At 45.0% G+C, this 17,049-nt stretch overlaps 13 non-coding genes across 13 annotated transcripts; all 13 read right to left on the minus strand.

Moving 5' to 3' along the window:
• Positions 1–358: 358 nt before the first annotated feature.
• On the minus strand, positions 359–549 carry LOC141218132 (U2 spliceosomal RNA). Its single transcript, XR_012286893.1, has one exon. It is a non-coding gene; the product is annotated as a U2 spliceosomal RNA (small nuclear RNA).
• A 1,117-nt stretch (positions 550–1,666) lies between these two features.
• On the minus strand, positions 1,667–1,857 carry LOC141218098 (U2 spliceosomal RNA). Its single transcript, XR_012286860.1, has one exon. It is a non-coding gene; the product is annotated as a U2 spliceosomal RNA (small nuclear RNA).
• A 1,120-nt stretch (positions 1,858–2,977) lies between these two features.
• Positions 2,978–3,168, minus strand: LOC141218108 (U2 spliceosomal RNA). The gene has a single exon (XR_012286870.1). It is a non-coding gene; the product is annotated as a U2 spliceosomal RNA (small nuclear RNA).
• A 1,122-nt stretch (positions 3,169–4,290) lies between these two features.
• Positions 4,291–4,481, minus strand: LOC141217824 (U2 spliceosomal RNA). Its single transcript, XR_012286597.1, has one exon. It is a non-coding gene; the product is annotated as a U2 spliceosomal RNA (small nuclear RNA).
• Positions 4,482–5,602: 1,121 nt separating this feature from the next.
• LOC141218109 (U2 spliceosomal RNA) lies at positions 5,603–5,793 on the minus strand. The gene has a single exon (XR_012286871.1). It is a non-coding gene; the product is annotated as a U2 spliceosomal RNA (small nuclear RNA).
• A 1,119-nt stretch (positions 5,794–6,912) lies between these two features.
• Positions 6,913–7,103, minus strand: LOC141217835 (U2 spliceosomal RNA). Its single transcript, XR_012286608.1, has one exon. It is a non-coding gene; the product is annotated as a U2 spliceosomal RNA (small nuclear RNA).
• Positions 7,104–8,225: 1,122 nt separating this feature from the next.
• Positions 8,226–8,416, minus strand: LOC141218223 (U2 spliceosomal RNA). Its single transcript, XR_012286978.1, has one exon. It is a non-coding gene; the product is annotated as a U2 spliceosomal RNA (small nuclear RNA).
• A 1,122-nt stretch (positions 8,417–9,538) lies between these two features.
• LOC141217847 (U2 spliceosomal RNA) lies at positions 9,539–9,729 on the minus strand. The gene has a single exon (XR_012286619.1). It is a non-coding gene; the product is annotated as a U2 spliceosomal RNA (small nuclear RNA).
• Positions 9,730–10,850: 1,121 nt separating this feature from the next.
• On the minus strand, positions 10,851–11,041 carry LOC141217859 (U2 spliceosomal RNA). Its single transcript, XR_012286630.1, has one exon. It is a non-coding gene; the product is annotated as a U2 spliceosomal RNA (small nuclear RNA).
• Positions 11,042–12,163: 1,122 nt separating this feature from the next.
• Positions 12,164–12,354, minus strand: LOC141218224 (U2 spliceosomal RNA). The gene has a single exon (XR_012286979.1). It is a non-coding gene; the product is annotated as a U2 spliceosomal RNA (small nuclear RNA).
• Positions 12,355–13,477: 1,123 nt separating this feature from the next.
• LOC141218144 (U2 spliceosomal RNA) lies at positions 13,478–13,668 on the minus strand. The gene has a single exon (XR_012286904.1). It is a non-coding gene; the product is annotated as a U2 spliceosomal RNA (small nuclear RNA).
• Positions 13,669–14,790: 1,122 nt separating this feature from the next.
• LOC141218110 (U2 spliceosomal RNA) lies at positions 14,791–14,981 on the minus strand. The gene has a single exon (XR_012286872.1). It is a non-coding gene; the product is annotated as a U2 spliceosomal RNA (small nuclear RNA).
• A 1,118-nt stretch (positions 14,982–16,099) lies between these two features.
• On the minus strand, positions 16,100–16,289 carry LOC141218309 (U2 spliceosomal RNA). Its single transcript, XR_012287064.1, has one exon. It is a non-coding gene; the product is annotated as a U2 spliceosomal RNA (small nuclear RNA).
• Between the last annotated feature and the right edge of the window lie 760 nt (positions 16,290–17,049).

Consider the following 17,049-nt stretch of genomic DNA (forward strand, 5'->3'; position numbering starts at 1 on the left):
TGTGCAACAATATACTGAAAGGTCAATTATATTGTGCAGCTTATCTCACCACCTGTAGTTATTTAGGTGAAAGCTCCAAAATGCTTGCCTAATATGTCTGTTTATCCAAAAGGAAGTATAGAGGGAGAGCTAGATAGATAGCATTGCATTACATTACATTACATGGCAATGCAATGCACAGTTGCTGAAGTTGAACCAAAATGAGCTTGTCATCTGGCTTCTGCAACTTTTAACATGAAAAATCCAATGAGGAGAAGAAAAGCAAAGCCAAAGAGTCCATCCCAAAATCCGACAAACAAGCAAAATGAACAAAAAGCATTGAATTCAATTCTTTCTGATTTTAGAAACTGCATTAAAGAAGGGGTGCACTGGTCCTGGAGATACTGCAATACCAGGTCAATGCGTGGAGTGGACAGAGCAAGCTCTTTTTCCATCTCCCTGTTCTAAAAATCCATTTAATATATGGTCCCCATATAGGGGACGTATCAGATATTAAACTGATAAGAACAGATACTACACTTGATCTTAGCCAAAAGGCCGAGAAGCGATAACCAGAATTGGTTTCCGACTACGGTGCCACCCAAGGATTCTGAAAAGTCCATTTGTGGAGATGGCCACCTGGACTCCCGTTAAGAAGACATGCTGTCAACCTCTAGATCCCTCACATGCCTGCACTTTTCGGCTTGCTGCTGCTGCAATCCACGCGTTTTAGATCTGCATAACTCCACCTCTTTTAGCACAGTACCCTCAACCCCCGGCTGTTCCCACCCGCCTCAACACCGTTGGAAGGGAGGAGAACCAATTAAGGCGGGGGGGGGGTGGAACGAGCAGCTGTCTACCCTTACCAGGAGGGTTGCTGATTAATTACCTCTCCTGCTGCTGCTGCTGGCTGTCCAGCAGCAGACTGAAGGTGGCTGCTGCTGTGCGCAGGTATATAAAGGCTCAGAGCCTATTATGACACGCGCAGCCAGCGTTCCATTGCCACATTCCGTCTACTGCAGGCGGGATACCTGGATGGCTGAATGTCACTGAGAAGCTCACAGAGTCCGCCATAAGCAACAGTTTAAAAGAATGCCACAGACTAATCAACCAAACTTTTTGGGTTGGTTTCTCTTTTATAGTCTGCAGGCATTAAATGAAAGAAGTCAGTGTTCCAGCAGAGGGAGACAACGTTTCAGAAAAGGCATTGTAGCAAACCAAAAAAGAAATTTTAAGCGCAGCAGAGTAACCAGCTCACATACCTGTTAGCTCAGGTGAGTTTAAAAGGCTGCTGTTGACAACAAGGGCATTTGCTAAATAGATGGTGTGTGTGCAACAATATACTGAAAGGTCAATTATATTGTGCAGCTTATCTCACCACCTGTAGTTATTTAGGTGAAAGCTCCAAAATGCTTGCCTAATATGTCTGTTTATCCAAAAGGAAGTATAGAGGGAGAGCTAGATAGATAGCATTGCATTACATTACATTACATGGCAATGCAATGCACAGTTGCTGAAGTTGAACCAAAATGAGCTTGTCATCTGGCTTCTGCAACTTTTAACATGAAAAATCCAATGAGGAGAAGAAAAGCAAAGCCAAAGAGTCCATCCCAAAATCCGACAAACAAGCAAAATGAACAAAAAGCATTGAATTCAATTCTTTCTGATTTTAGAAACTGCATTAAAGAAGGGGTGCACCGGTCCTGGAGATACTGCAATACCAGGTCAATGCTTGGAGTGGACAGAGCAAGCTCTTTTTCCATCTCCCTGTTCTAAAAATCCATTTAATATATGGTCCCCAGATAGGGGACGTATCAGATATTAAACTGATAAGAACAGATACTACACTTGATCTTAGCCAAAAGGCCGAGAAGCGATAACCAGAATTGGTTTCCGACTACGGTGCCACCCAAGGATTCTGAAAAGTCCATTTGTGGAGATGGCCACCTGGACTCCCGTTAAGAAGACATGCTGTCAACCTCTAGATCCCTCACATACCTGCACTTTTCGGCTTGCTGCTGCTGCAATCCACGCGTTTTAGATCTGCATAACTCCACCTCTTTTAGCACAGTACCCTCAACCCCCGGCTGTTCCCACCCGCCTCAACACCGTTGGAAGGGAGGAGAACCAATTAAGGCGGGGGGGGGGTGGAACGAGCAGCTGTCTACCCTTAGCAGGAGGGTTGCTGATTAATTACCTCTCCTGCTGCTGCTGCTGCTGGCTGTCCAGCAGCAGACTGAAGGTGGCTGGTGCTGTGCGCAGGTATATAAAGGCTCAGAGGCTATTATGACACGCGCAGCCAGCGTTCCATTGCCACATTCCGTCTACTGCAGGCGGGATACCTGGATGGCTGAATGTCACTGAGAAGCTCACAGAGACCGCCATAAGCAACAGTTTAAAAGAATGCCACAGACTAATCAACCAAACTTTTTGGGTTGGTTTCTCTTTTATAGTCTGCAGGCATTAAATGAAAGAAGTCAGTGTTCCAGCAGAGGGAGACAACGTTTCAGAAAAGGCATTGTAGCAAACCAAAAAAGAAATTTTAAGCGCAGCAGAGTAACCAGCTCACATACCTGTTAGCTCAGGTGAGTTTAAAAGGCTGCTGTTGATAACAAGGGCATTTGCTAAATAGATGGTGTGTGTGCAACAATATACTGAAAGGTCAATTATATTGTGCAGCTTATCTCACCACCTGTAGTTATTTAGGTGAAAGCTCCAAAATGCTTGCCTAATATGTCTGTTTATCCAAAAGGAAGTATAGAGGGAGAGCTAGATAGATAGCATTGCATTACATTACATTACATGGCAATGCAATGCACAGTTGCTGAAGTTGAACCAAAATGAGCTTGTCATCTGGCTTCTGCAACTTTTAACATGAAAAATCCAATGAGGAGAAGAAAAGCAAAGCCAAAGAGTCCATCCCAAAATCCGACAAACAAGCAAAACGAACAAAAAGCATTGAATTCAATTCTTTCTGATTTTAGAAACTGCATTAAAGAAGGTGTGCACCGGTCCTGGAGATACTGCAATACCAGGTCAATGCGTGGAGTGGACAGAGCAAGCTCTTTTTCCATCTCCCTGTTCTAAAAATCCATTTAATATATGGTCCCCAGATAGGGGACGTATCAGATATTAAACTGATAAGAACAGATACTACACTTGATCTTAGCCAAAAGGCCGAGAAGCGATAACCAGAATTGGTTTCCGACTACGGTGCCACCCAAGGATTCTGAAAAGTCCATTTGTGGAGATGGCCACCTGGACTCCCGTTAAGAAGACATGCTGTCAACCTCTAGATCCCTCACATGCCTGCACTTTTCGGCTTGCTGCTGCTGCAATCCACGCGTTTTAGATCTGCATAACTCCACCTCTTTTAGCACAGTACCCTCAACCCCCGGCTGTTCCCACCCGCCTCAACACCGTTGGAAGGGAGGAGAACCAATTAAGGCGGGGGGGGGGGGTGGAACGAGCAGCTGTCTACCCTTAGCAGGAGGGTTGCTGATTAATTACCCCTCCTACTGCTGCTGCTGCTGGCTGTCCAGCAGCAGACTGAAGGTGGCTGCTGCTGTGCGCAGGTATAAAAAGGCTCAGAGCCTATTATGACACGCGCAGCCAGCGTTCCATTGCCACATTCCGTCTACTGCAGGCGGGATACCTGGATGGCTGAATGTCACTGAGAAGCTCACAGAGACCGCCATAAGCAACAGTTTAAAAGAATGCCACAGACTAATCAACCAAACTTTTTGGGTTGGTTTCTCTTTTATACTCTGCAGGCATTAAATGAAAGAAGTCAGTGTTCCAGCAGAGGGAGACAACGTTTCAGAAAAGGCATTGTAGCAAACCAAAAAAGAAATTTTAAGCGCAGCAGAGTAACCAGCTCACATACCTGTTAGCTCAGGTGAGTTTAAAAGGCTGCTGTTGATAACAAGGGCATTTGCTAAATAGATGGTGTGTGTGCAACAATATACTGAAAGGTCAATTATATTGTGCAGCTTATCTCACCACCTGTAGTTATTTAGGTGAAAGCTCCAAAATGCTTGCCTAATATGTCTGTTTATCCAAAAGGAAGTATAGAGGGAGAGCTAGATAGATAGCATTGCATTACATTACATTACATGGCAATGCAATGCACAGTTGCTGAAGTTGAACCAAAATTAGCTTGTCATCTGGCTTCTGCAACTTTTAACATGAAAAATCCAATGAGGAGAAGAAAAGCAAAGCCAAAGAGTACATCCCAAAATCCGACAAACAAGCAAAATGAACAAAAAGCATTGAATTCAATTCTTTCTGATTTTAGAAACTGCATTAAAGAAGGGGTGCACCGGTCCTGGAGATACTGCAATACCAGGTCAATGCGTGGAGTGGACAGAGCAAGCTCTTTTTCCATCTCCCTGTTCTAAAAATCCATTTAATATATGGTCCCCAGATAGGGGACGTATCAGATATTAAACTGATAAGAACAGATACTACACTTGATCTTAGCCAAAAGGCCGAGAAGCGATAACCAGAATTGGTTTCCGACTACGGTGCCACCCAAGGATTCTGAAAAGTCCATTTGTGAAGATGGCCACCTGGACTCATGTTAAGAAGACATGCTGTCAACCTCTAGATCCCTCACATGCCTGCACTTTTCGGCTTGCTGCTGCTGCAATCCACGCGTTTTAGATCTGCATAACTCCACCTCTTTTAGCACAGTACCCTCAACCCCCGGCTGTTCCCACCCGCCTCAACACCGTTGGAAGAGAGGAGAACCAATTAAGGCGGGGGGGGGGGTGGAACGAGCAGCTGTCTACCCTTAGCAGGAGGGTTGCTGATTAATTACCTCTCCTGCTGCTGCTGCTGCTGGCTGTCCAGCAGCAGACTGAAGGTGGCTGCTGCTGTGCGCAGGTATATAAAGGCTCAGAGCCTATTATGACACGCGCAGCCAGCGTTCCATTGCCACATTCCGTCTACTGCAGGCGGGATACCTGGATGGCTGAATGTCACTGAGAAGCTCACAGAGACCGCCATAAGCAACAGTTTAAAAGAATGCCACAGACTAATCAACCAAACTTTTTGGGTTGGTTTCTCTTTTATTGTCTGCAGGCATTAAATGAAAGAAGTCAGTGTTCCAGCAGAGGGAGACAACGTTTCAGAAAAGGCATTGTAGCAAACCAAAAAAGAAATTTTAAGCGCAGCAGAGTAACCAGCTCACATACCTGTTAGCTCAGGTGAGTTTAAAAGGCTGCTGTTGATAACAAGGGCATTTGCTAAATAGATGGTGTGTGTGCAACAATATACTGAAAGGTCAATTATATTGTGCAGCTTATCTCACCACCTGTAGTTATTTAGGTGAAAGCTCCAAAATGCTTGCCTAATATGTCTGTTTATCCAAAAGGAAGTATAGAGGGAGAGCTAGATAGATAGCATTGCATTACATTACATTACATGGCAATGCAATGCACAGTTGCTGAAGTTGAACCAAAATGAGCTTGTCATCTGGCTTCTGCAACTTTTAACATGAAAAATCCAATGAGGAGAAGAAAAGCAAAGCCAAAGAGTCCATCCCAAAATCCGACAAACAAGCAAAATGAACAAAAAGCATTGAATTCAATTCTTTCTGATTTTAGAAACTGCATTAAAGAAGGTGTGCACCGGTCCTGGAGATACTGCAATACCAGGTCAATGCGTGGAGTGGACAGAGCAAGCTCTTTTTCCATCTCCCTGTTCTAAAAATCCATTTAATATATGGTCCCCAGATAGGGGACGTATCAGATATTAAACTGATAAGAACAGATACTACACTTGATCTTAGCCAAAAGGCCGAGAAGCGATAACCAGAATTGGTTTCCGACTACGGTGCCACCCAAGGATTCTGAAAAGTCCATTTGTGGAGATGGCCACCTGGACTCCCGTTAAGAAGACATGCTGTCAACCTCTAGATCCCTCACATGCCTGCACTTTTCGGCTTGCTGCTGCTGCAATCCACGCGTTTTAGATCTGCATAACTCCACCTCTTTTAGCACAGTACCCTCAACCCCCGGCTGTTCCCACCCGCCTCAACACCGTTGGAAGGGAGGAGAACCAATTAAGGCGGGGGGGGGTGGAACGAGCAGCTGTCTACCCTTAGCAGGAGGGTTGCTGATTAATTACCTCTCCTGCTGCTGCTGCTGCTGGCTGTCCAGCAGCAGACTGAAGGTGGCTGCTGCTGTGCGCAGGTATATAAAGGCTCAGAGCCTATTATGACACGCGCAGCCAGCGTTCCATTGCCACATTCCGTCTACTGCAGGCGGGATACCTGGATGGCTGAATGTCACTGAGAAGCTCACAGAGACCGCCATAAGCAACAGTTTAAAAGAATGCCACAGACTAATCAACCAAACTTTTTGGGTTGGTTTCTCTTTTATAGTCTGCAGGCATTAAATGAAAGAAGTCAGTGTTCCAGCAGAGGGAGACAACGTTTCAGAAAAGGCATTGTAGCAAACCAAAAAAGAAATTTTAAGCGCAGCAGAGTAACCAGCTCACATACCTGTTAGCTCAGGTGAGTTTAAAAGGCTGCTGTTGATAACAAGGGCATTTGCTAAATAGATGGTGTGTGTGCAACAATATACTGAAAGGTCAATTATATTGTGCAGCTTATCTCACCACCTGTAGTTATTTAGGTGAAAGCTCCAAAATGCTTGCCTAATATGTCTGTTTATCCAAAAGGAAGTATAGAGGGAGAGCTAGATAGATAGCATTGCATTACATTACATTACATGGCAATGCAATGCACAGTTGCTGAAGTTGAACCAAAATGAGCTTGTCATCTGGCTTCTGCAACTTTTAACATGAAAAATCCAATGAGGAGAAGAAAAGCAAAGCCAAAGAGTCCATCCCAAAATCCGACAAACAAGCAAAATGAACAAAAAGCATTGAATTCAATTCTTTCTGATTTTAGAAACTGCATTAAAGAAGGGGTGCACCGGTCCTGGAGATACTGCAATACCAGGTCAATGCGTGGAGTGGACAGAGCAAGCTCTTTTTCCATCTCCCTGTTCTAAAAATCCATTTAATATATGGTCCCCAGATAGGGGACGTATCAGATATTAAACTGATAAGAACAGATACTACACTTGATCTTAGCCAAAAGGCCGAGAAGCGATAACCAGAATTGGTTTCCGACTACGGTGCCACCCAAGGATTCTGAAAAGTCCATTTGTGGAGATGGCCACCTGGACTCCCGTTAAGAAGACATGCTGTCAACCTCTAGATCCCTCACATACCTGCACTTTTCGGCTTGCTGCTGCTGCAATCCACGCGTTTTAGATCTGCATAACTCCACCTCTTTTAGCACAGTACCCTCAACCCCCGGCTGTTCCCACCCGCCTCAACACCGTTGGAAGGGAGGAGAACCAATTAAGGCGGGGGGGGGGGGTGGAACGAGCAGCTGTCTACCCTTAGCAGGAGGGTTGCTGATTAATTACCTCTCCTGCTGCTGCTGCTGCTGGCTGTCCAGCAGCAGACTGAAGGTGGCTGCTGCTGTGCGCAGGTATATAAAGGCTCAGAGCCTATTATGACACGCGCAGCCAGCGTTCCATTGCCACATTCCGTCTACTGCAGGCGGGATACCTGGATGGCTGAATGTCACTGAGAAGCTCACAGAGACCGCCATAAGCAACAGTTTAAAAGAATGCCACAGACTAATCAACCAAACTTTTTGGGTTGGTTTCTCTTTTATAGTCTGCAGGCATTAAATGAAAGAAGTCAGTGTTCCAGCAGAGGGAGACAACGTTTCAGAAAAGGCATTGTAGCAAACCAAAAAAGAAATTTTAAGCGCAGCAGAGTAACCAGCTCACATACCTGTTAGCTCAGGTGAGATTAAAAGGCTGCTGTTGATAACAAGGGCATTTGCTAAATTGATGGTGTGTGTGCAACAATATACTGAAAGGTCAATTATATTGTGCAGCTTATCTCACCACCTGTAGTTATTTAGGTGAAAGCTCCAAAATGCTTGCCTAATATGTCTGTTTATCCAAAAGGAAGTATAGAGGGAGAGCTAGATAGATAGCATTGCATTACATTACATTACATGGCAATGCAATGCACAGTTGCTGAAGTTGAACCAAAATGAGCTTGTCATCTGGCTTCTGCAACTTTTAACATGAAAAATCCAATGAGGAGAAGAAAAGCAAAGCCAAAGAGTCCATCCCAAAATCCGACAAACAAGCAAAATGAACAAAAAGCATTGAATTCAATTCTTTCTGATTTTAGAAACTGCATTAAAGAAGGTGTGCACCGGTCCTGGAGATACTGCAATACCAGGTCAATGCGTGGAGTGGACAGAGCAAGCTCTTTTTCCATCTCCCTGTTCTAAAAATCCATTTAATATATGGTCCCCAGATAGGGGACGTATCAGATATAAAACTGATAAGAACAGATACTACACTTGATCTTAGCCAAAAGGCCGAGAAGCGATAACCAGAATTGGTTTCCGACTACGGTGCCACCCAAGGATTCTGAAAAGTCCATTTGTGGAGATGGCCACCTGGACTCCCGTTAAGAAGACATGCTGTCAACCTCTAGATCCCTCACATGCCTGCACTTTTCGGCTTGCTGCTGCTGCAATCCACGCGTTTTAGATCTGCATAACTCCACCTTTTTTAGCACAGTACCCTCAACCCCCGGCTGTTCCCACCCGCCTCAACACCGTTGGAAGGGAGGAGAACCAATTAAGGCGGGGGGGGGGGGTGGAACGAGCAGCTGTCTACCCTTAGCAGGAGGGTTGCTGATTAATTACCTCTCCTGCTGCTGCTGCTGCTGGCTGTCCAGCAGCAGACTGAAGGTGGCTGCTGCTGTGCGCAGGTATATAAAGGCTCAGAGCCTATTATGACACGCGCAGCCAGCGTTCCATTGTCACATTCCGTCTACTGCAGGCGGGATACCTGGATGGCTGAATGTCACTGAGAAGCTCACAGAGACCGCCATAAGCAACAGTTTAAAAGAATGCCACAGACTAATCAACCAAACTTTTTGGGTTGGTTTCTCTTTTATAGTCTGCAGGCATTAAATGAAAGAAGTCAGTGTTCCAGCAGAGGGAGACAACGTTTCAGAAAAGGCATTGTAGCAAACCAAAAAAGAAATTTTAAGCGCAGCAGAGTAACCAGCTCACATACCTGTTAGCTCAGGTGAGTTTAAAAGGCTGCTGTTGATAACAAGGGCATTTGCTAAATAGATGGTGTGTGTGCAACAATATACTGAAAGGTCAATTATATTGTGCAGCTTATCTCACCACCTGTAGTTATTTAGGTGAAAGCTCCAAAATGCTTGCCTAATATGTCTGTTTATCCAAAAGGAAGTATAGAGGGAGAGCTAGATAGATAGCATTGCATTACATTACATTACATGGCAATGCAATGCACAGTTGCTGAAGTTGAACCAAAATGAGCTTGTCATCTGGCTTCTGCAACTTTTAACATGAAAAATCCAATGAGGAGAAGAAAAGCAAAGCCAAAGAGTCCATCCCAAAATCCGACAAACAAGCAAAATGAACAAAAAGCATTGAATTCAATTCTTTCTGATTTTAGAAACTGCATTAAAGAAGGGGTGCACCGGTCCTGGAGATACTGCAATACCAGGTCAATGCGTGGAGTGGACAGAGCAAGCTCTTTTTCCATCTCCCTGTTCTAAAAATCCATTTAATATATGGTCCCCAGATAGGGGACGTATCAGATATTAAACTGATAAGAACAGATACTACACTTGATCTTAGCCAAAAGGCCGAGAAGCGATAACCAGAATTGGTTTCCGACTACGGTGCCACCCAAGGATTCTGAAAAGTCCATTTGTGGAGATGGCCACCTGGACTCCCGTTAAAAAGACATGCTGTCAACCTCTAGATCCCTCACATGCCTGCACTTTTCGGCTTGCTGCTGCTGCAATCCACGCGTTTTAGATCTGCATAACTCCACCTCTTTTAGCACAGTACCCTCAACCCCCGGCTGTTCCCACCCGCCTCAACACCGTTGGAAGGGAGGAGAACCAATTAAGGCGGGGGGGGGGGTGGAACGAGCAGCTGTCTACCCTTAGCAGGAGGGTTGCTGATTAATTACCTCTCCTGCTGCTGCTGCTGCTGGCTGTCCAGCAGCAGACTGAAGGTGGCTGCTGCTGTGCGCAGGTATATAAAGGCTCAGAGCCTATTATGACACGCGCAGCCAGCGTTCCATTGCCACATTCCGTCTACTGCAGGCGGGATACCTGGATGGCTGAATGTCACTGAGAAGCTCACAGAGACCGCCATAAGCAACAGTTTAAAAGAATGCCACAGACTAATCAACCAAACTTTTTGGGTTGGTTTCTCTTTTATAGTCTGCAGGCATTAAATGAAAGAAGTCAGTGTTCCAGCAGAGGGAGACAACGTTTCAGAAAAGGCATTGTAGCAAACCAAAAAAGAAATTTTAAGCGCAGCAGAGTAACCAGCTCACATACCTGTTAGCTCAGGTGAGTTTAAAAGGCTGCTGTTGATAACAAGGGCATTTGCTAAATAGATGGTGTGTGTGCAACAATATACTGAAAGGTCAATTATATTGTGCAGCTTATCTCACCACCTGTAGTTATTTAGGTGAAAGCTCCAAAATGCTTGCCTAATATGTCTGTTTATCCAAAAGGAAGTATAGAGGGAGAGCTAGATAGATAGCATTGCATTACATTACATTACATGGCAATGCAATGCACAGTTGCTGAAGTTGAACCAAAATGAGCTTGTCATCTGGCTTCTGCAACTTTTAACATGAAAAATCCAATGAGGAGAAGAAAAGCAAAGCCAAAGAGTCCATCCCAAAATCCGACAAACAAGCAAAATGAACAAAAAGCATTGAATTCAATTCTTTCTGATTTTAGAAACTGCATTAAAGAAGGGGTGCACCGGTCCTGGAGATACTGCAATACCAGGTCAATGCGTGGAGTGGACAGAGCAAGCTCTTTTTCCATCTCCCTGTTCTAAAAATCCATTTAATATATGGTCCCCAGATAGGGGACGTATCAGATATTAAACTGATAAGAACAGATACTACACTTGATCTTAGCCAAAAGGCCGAGAAGCGATAACCAGAATTGGTTTCCGACTACGGTGCCACCCAAGGATTCTGAAAAGTCCATTTGTGAAGATGGCCACCTGGACTCATGTTAAGAAGACATGCTGTCAACCTCTAGATCCCTCACATGCCTGCACTTTTCGGCTTGCTGCTGCTGCAATCCACGCGTTTTAGATCTGCATAACTCCACCTCTTTTAGCACAGTACCCTCAACCCCCGGCTGTTCCCACCCGCCTCAACACCGTTGGAAGGGAGGAGAACCAATTAAGGCGGGGGGGGGGGGTGGAACGAGCAGCTGTCTACCCTTAGCAGGAGGGTTGCTGATTAATTACCTCTCCTGCTGCTGCTGCTGCTGGCTGTCCAGCAGCAGACTGAAGGTGGCTGCTGCTGTGCGCAGGTATATAAAGGCTCAGAGCCTATTATGACACGCGCAGCCAGCGTTCCATTGCCACATTCCGTCTACTGCAGGCGGGATACCTGGATGGCTGAATGTCACTGAGAAGCTCACAGAGACCGCCATAAGCAACAGTTTAAAAGAATGCCACAGACTAATCAACCAAACTTTTTGGGTTGGTTTCTCTTTTATAGTCTGCAGGCATTAAATGAAAGAAGTCAGTGTTCCAGCAGAGGGAGACAACGTTTCAGAAAAGGCATTGTAGCAAACCAAAAAAGAAATTTTAAGCGCAGCAGAGTAACCAGCTCACATACCTGTTAGCTCAGGTGAGATTAAAAGGCTGCTGTTGATAACAAGGGCATTTGCTAAATTGATGGTGTGTGTGCAACAATATACTGAAAGGTCAATTATATTGTGCAGCTTATCTCACCACCTGTAGTTATTTAGGTGAAAGCTCCAAAATGCTTGCCTAATATGTCTGTTTATCCAAAAGGAAGTATAGAGGGAGAGCTAGATAGATAGCATTGCATTACATTACATTACATGGCAATGCAATGCACAGTTGCTGAAGTTGAACCAAAATGAGCTTGTCATCTGGCTTCTGCAACTTTTAACATGAAAAATCCAATGAGGAGAAGAAAAGCAAAGCCAAAGAGTCCATCCCAAAATCCGACAAACAAGCAAAATGAACAAAAAGCATTGAATTCAATTCTTTCTGATTTTAGAAACTGCATTAAAGAAGGTGTGCACCGGTCCTGGAGATACTGCAATACCAGGTCAATGCGTGGAGTGGACAGAGCAAGCTCTTTTTCCATCTCCCTGTTCTAAAAATCCATTTAATATATGGTCCCCAGATAGGGGACGTATCAGATATAAAACTGATAAGAACAGATACTACACTTGATCTTAGCCAAAAGGCCGAGAAGCGATAACCAGAATTGGTTTCCGACTACGGTGCCACCCAAGGATTCTGAAAAGTCCATTTGTGGAGATGGCCACCTGGACTCCCGTTAAGAAGACATGCTGTCAACCTCTAGATCCCTCACATGCCTGCACTTTTCGGCTTGCTGCTGCTGCAATCCACGCGTTTTAGATCTGCATAACTCCACCTTTTTTAGCACAGTACCCTCAACCCCCGGCTGTTCCCACCCGCCTCAACACCGTTGGAAGGGAGGAGAACCAATTAAGGCGGGGGGGGGGGGGTGGAACGAGCAGCTGTCTACCCTTAGCAGGAGGGTTGCTGATTAATTACCTCTCCTGCTGCTGCTGCTGCTGGCTGTCCAGCAGCAGACTGAAGGTGGCTGCTGCTGTGCGCAGGTATATAAAGGCTCAGAGCCTATTATGACACGCGCAGCCAGCGTTCCATTGCCACATTCCGTCTACTGCAGGCGGGATACCTGGATGGCTGAATGTCACTGAGAAGCTCACAGAGACCGCCATAAGCAACAGTTTAAAAGAATGCCACAGACTAATCAACCAAACTTTTTGGGTTGGTTTCTCTTTTATAGTCTGCAGGCATTAAATGAAAGAAGTCAGTGTTCCAGCAGAGGGAGACAACGTTTCAGAAAAGGCATTGTAGCAAACCAAAAAAGAAATTTTAAGCGCAGCAGAGTAACCAGCTCACATACCTGTTAGCTCAGGTGAGTTTAAAAGGCTGCTGTTGATAACAAGGGCATTTGCTAAATAGATGGTGTGTGTGCAACAATATACTGAAAGGTCAATTATATTGTGCAGCTTATCTCACCACCTGTAGTTATTTAGGTGAAAGCTCCAAAATGCTTGCCTAATATGTCTGTTTATCCAAAAGGAAGTATAGAGGGAGAGCTAGATAGATAGCATTGCATTACATTACATTACATGGCAATGCAATGCACAGTTGCTGAAGTTGAACCAAAATGAGCTTGTCATCTGGCTTCTGCAACTTTTAACATGAAAAATCCAATGAGGAGAAGAAAAGCAAAGCCAAAGAGTCCATCCCAAAATCCGACAAACAAGCAAAATGAACAAAAAGCATTGAATTCAATTCTTTCTGATTTTAGAAACTGCATTAAAGAAGGGGTGCACCGGTCCTGGAGATACTGCAATACCAGGTCAATACGTGGAGTGGACAGAGCAAGCTCTTTTTCCATCTCCCTGTTCTAAAAATCCATTTAATATATGGTCCCCAGATAGGGGACGTATCAGATATTAAACTGATAAGAACAGATACTACACTTGATCTTAGCCAAAAGGCCGAGAAGCGATAACCAGAATTGGTTTCCGACTACGGTGCCACCCAAGGATTCTGAAAAGTCCATTTGTGAAGATGGCCACCTGGACTCATGTTAAGAAGACATGCTGTCAACCTCTAGATCCCTCACATGCCTGCACTTTTCGGCTTGCTGCTGCTGCAATCCACGCGTTTTAGATCTGCATAACTCCACCTCTTTTAGCACAGTACCCTCAACCCCCGGCTGTTCCCACCCGCCTCAACACCGTTGGAAGGGAGGAGAACCAATTAAGGCGGGGGGGGGGGGTGGAACGAGCAGCTGTCTACCCTTAGCAGGAGGGTTGCTGATTAATTACCTCTCCTGCTGCTGCTGCTGCTGGCTGTCCAGCAGCAGACTGAAGGTGGCTGCTGCTGTGCGCAGGTATATAAAGGCTCAGAGCCTATTATGACACGCGCAGCCAGCGTTCCATTGCCACATTCCGTCTACTGCAGGCGGGATACCTGGATGGCTGAATGTCACTGAGAAGCTCACAGAGACCGCCATAAGCAACAGTTTAAAAGAATGCCACAGACTAATCAACCAAACTTTTTGGGTTGGTTTCTCTTTTATAGTCTGCAGGCATTAAATGAAAGAAGTCAGTGTTCCAGCAGAGGGAGACAACGTTTCAGAAAAGGCATTGTAGCAAACCAAAAAAGAAATTTTAAGCGCAGCAGAGTAACCAGCTCACATACCTGTTAGCTCAGGTGAGATTAAAAGGCTGCTGTTGATAACAAGGGCATTTGCTAAATTGATGGTGTGTGTGCAACAATATACTGAAAGGTCAATTATATTGTGCAGCTTATCTCACCACCTGTAGTTATTTAGGTGAAAGCTCCAAAATGCTTGCCTAATATGTCTGTTTATCCAAAAGGAAGTATAGAGGGAGAGCTAGATAGATAGCATTGCATTACATTACATTACATGGCAATGCAATGCACAGTTGCTGAAGTTGAACCAAAATGAGCTTGTCATCTGGCTTCTGCAACTTTTAACATGAAAAATCCAATGAGGAGAAGAAAAGCAAAGCCAAAGAGTCCATCCCAAAATCCGACAAACAAGCAAAATGAACAAAAAGCATTGAATTCAATTCTTTCTGATTTTAGAAACTGCATTAAAGAAGGTGTGCACCGGTCCTGGAGATACTGCAATACCAGGTCAATGCGTGGAGTGGACAGAGCAAGCTCTTTTTCCATCTCCCTGTTCTAAAAATCCATTTAATATATGGTCCCCAGATAGGGGACGTATCAGATATTAAACTGATAAGAACAGATACTACACTTGATCTTAGCCAAAAGGCCGAGAAGCGATAACCAGAATTGGTTTCCGACTACGGTGCCACCCAAGGATTCTGAAAAGTCCATTTGTGGAGATGGCCACCTGGACTCCCGTTAAGAAGACATGCTGTCAACCTCTAGATCCCTCACATGCCTGCACTTTTCGGCTTGCTGCTGCTGCAATCCACGCGTTTTAGATCTGCATAACTCCACCTTTTTTAGCACAGTACCCTCAACCCCCGGCTGTTCCCACCCGCCTCAACACCGTTGGAAGGGAGGAGAACCAATTAAGGCGGGGGGGGTGGAACGAGCAGCTGTCTACCCTTAGCAGGAGGGTTGCTGATTAATTACCTCTCCTGCTGCTGCTGCTGCTGGCTGTCCAGCAGCAGACTGAAGGTGGCTGCTGCTGTGCGCAGGTATATAAAGGCTCAGAGCCTATTATGACACGCGCAGCCAGCGTTCCATTGCCACATTCCGTCTACTGCAGGCGGGATACCTGGATGGCTGAATGTCACTGAGAAGCTCACAGAGACCGCCATAAGCAGCAGTTTAAAAGAATGCCACAGACTAATCAACCAAACTTTTTGGGTTGGTTTCTCTTTTATAGTCTGCAGGCATTAAATGAAAGAAGTCAGTGTTCCAGCAGAGGGAGACAACGTTTCAGAAAAGGCATTGTAGCAAACCAAAAAAGAAATTTTAAGCGCAGCAGAGTAACCAGCTCACATACCTGTTAGCTCAGGTGAGTTTAAAAGGCTGCTGTTGATAACAAGGGCATTTGCTAAATAGATGGTGTGTGTGCAACAATATACTGAAAGGTCAATTATATTGTGCAGCTTATCTCACCACCTGTAGTTATTTAGGTGAAAGCTCCAAAATGCTTGCCTAATATGTCTGTTTATCCAAAAGGAAGTATAGAGGGAGAGCTAGATAGATAGCATTGCATTACATTACATTACATGGCAATGCAATGCACAGTTGCTGAAGTTGAACCAAAATGAGCTTGTCATCTGGCTTCTGCAACTTTTAACATGAAAAATCCAATGAGGAGAAGAAAAGCAAAGCCAAAGAGTCCATCCCAAAATCCGACAAACAAGCAAAATGAACAAAAAGCATTGAATTCAATTCTTTCTGATTTTAGAAACTGCATTAAAGAAGGGGTGCACCGGTCCTGGAGATACTGCAATACCAGGTCAATGGTGGAGTGGACAGAGCAAGCTCTTTTTCCATCTCCCTGTTCTAAAAATCCATTTAATATATGGTCCCCAGATAGGGGACGTATCAGATATTAAACTGATAAGAACAGATACTACACTTGATCTTAGCCAAAAGGCCGAGAAGCGATAACCAGAATTGGTTTCCGACTACGGTGCCACCCAAGGATTCTGAAAAGTCCATTTGTGGAGATGGCCACCTGGACTCCCGTTAAGAAGACATGCTGTCAACCTCTAGATCCCTCACATGCCTGCACTTTTCGGCTTGCTGCTGCTGCAATCCACGCGTTTTAGATCTGCATAACTCCACCTCTTTTAGCACAGTACCCTCAACCCCCGGCTGTTCCCACCCGCCTCAACACCGTTGGAAGGGAGGAGAACCAATTAAGGCGGGGGGGGGTGGAACGAGCAGCTGTCTACCCTTAGCAGGAGGGTTGCTGATTAATTACCTCTCCTGCTGCTGCTGCTGCTGGCTGTCCAGCAGCAGACTGAAGGTGGCTGCTGCTGTGCGCAGGTATATAAAGGCTCAGAGCCTATTATGACACGCGCAGCCAGCGTTCCATTGCCACATTCCGTCTACTGCAGGCGGGATACCTGGATGGCTGAATGTCACTGAGAAGCTCACAGAGACCGCCATAAGCAACAGTTTAAAAGAATGCCACAGACTAATCAACCAAACTTTTTGGGTTGGTTTCTCTTTTATAGTCTGCAGGCATTAAATGAAAGAAGTCAGTGTTCCAGCAGAGGGAGACAACGTTTCAGAAAAGGCATTGTAGCAAACCAAAAAAGAAATTTTAAGCGCAGCAGAGTAACCAGCTCACATACCTGTTAGCTCAGGTGAGTTTAAAAGGCTGCTGTTGATAACAAGGGCATTTGCTAAATAGATGGTGT

Source organism: Phyllobates terribilis, unplaced genomic scaffold (genome assembly GCF_046119375.1).
Source record: "Phyllobates terribilis strain yellow unplaced genomic scaffold, ASM4611937v1 Scaffold_249__1_contigs__length_2872098, whole genome shotgun sequence".
Classification (NCBI taxonomy): Eukaryota; Metazoa; Chordata; class Amphibia; order Anura; family Dendrobatidae; genus Phyllobates; species Phyllobates terribilis.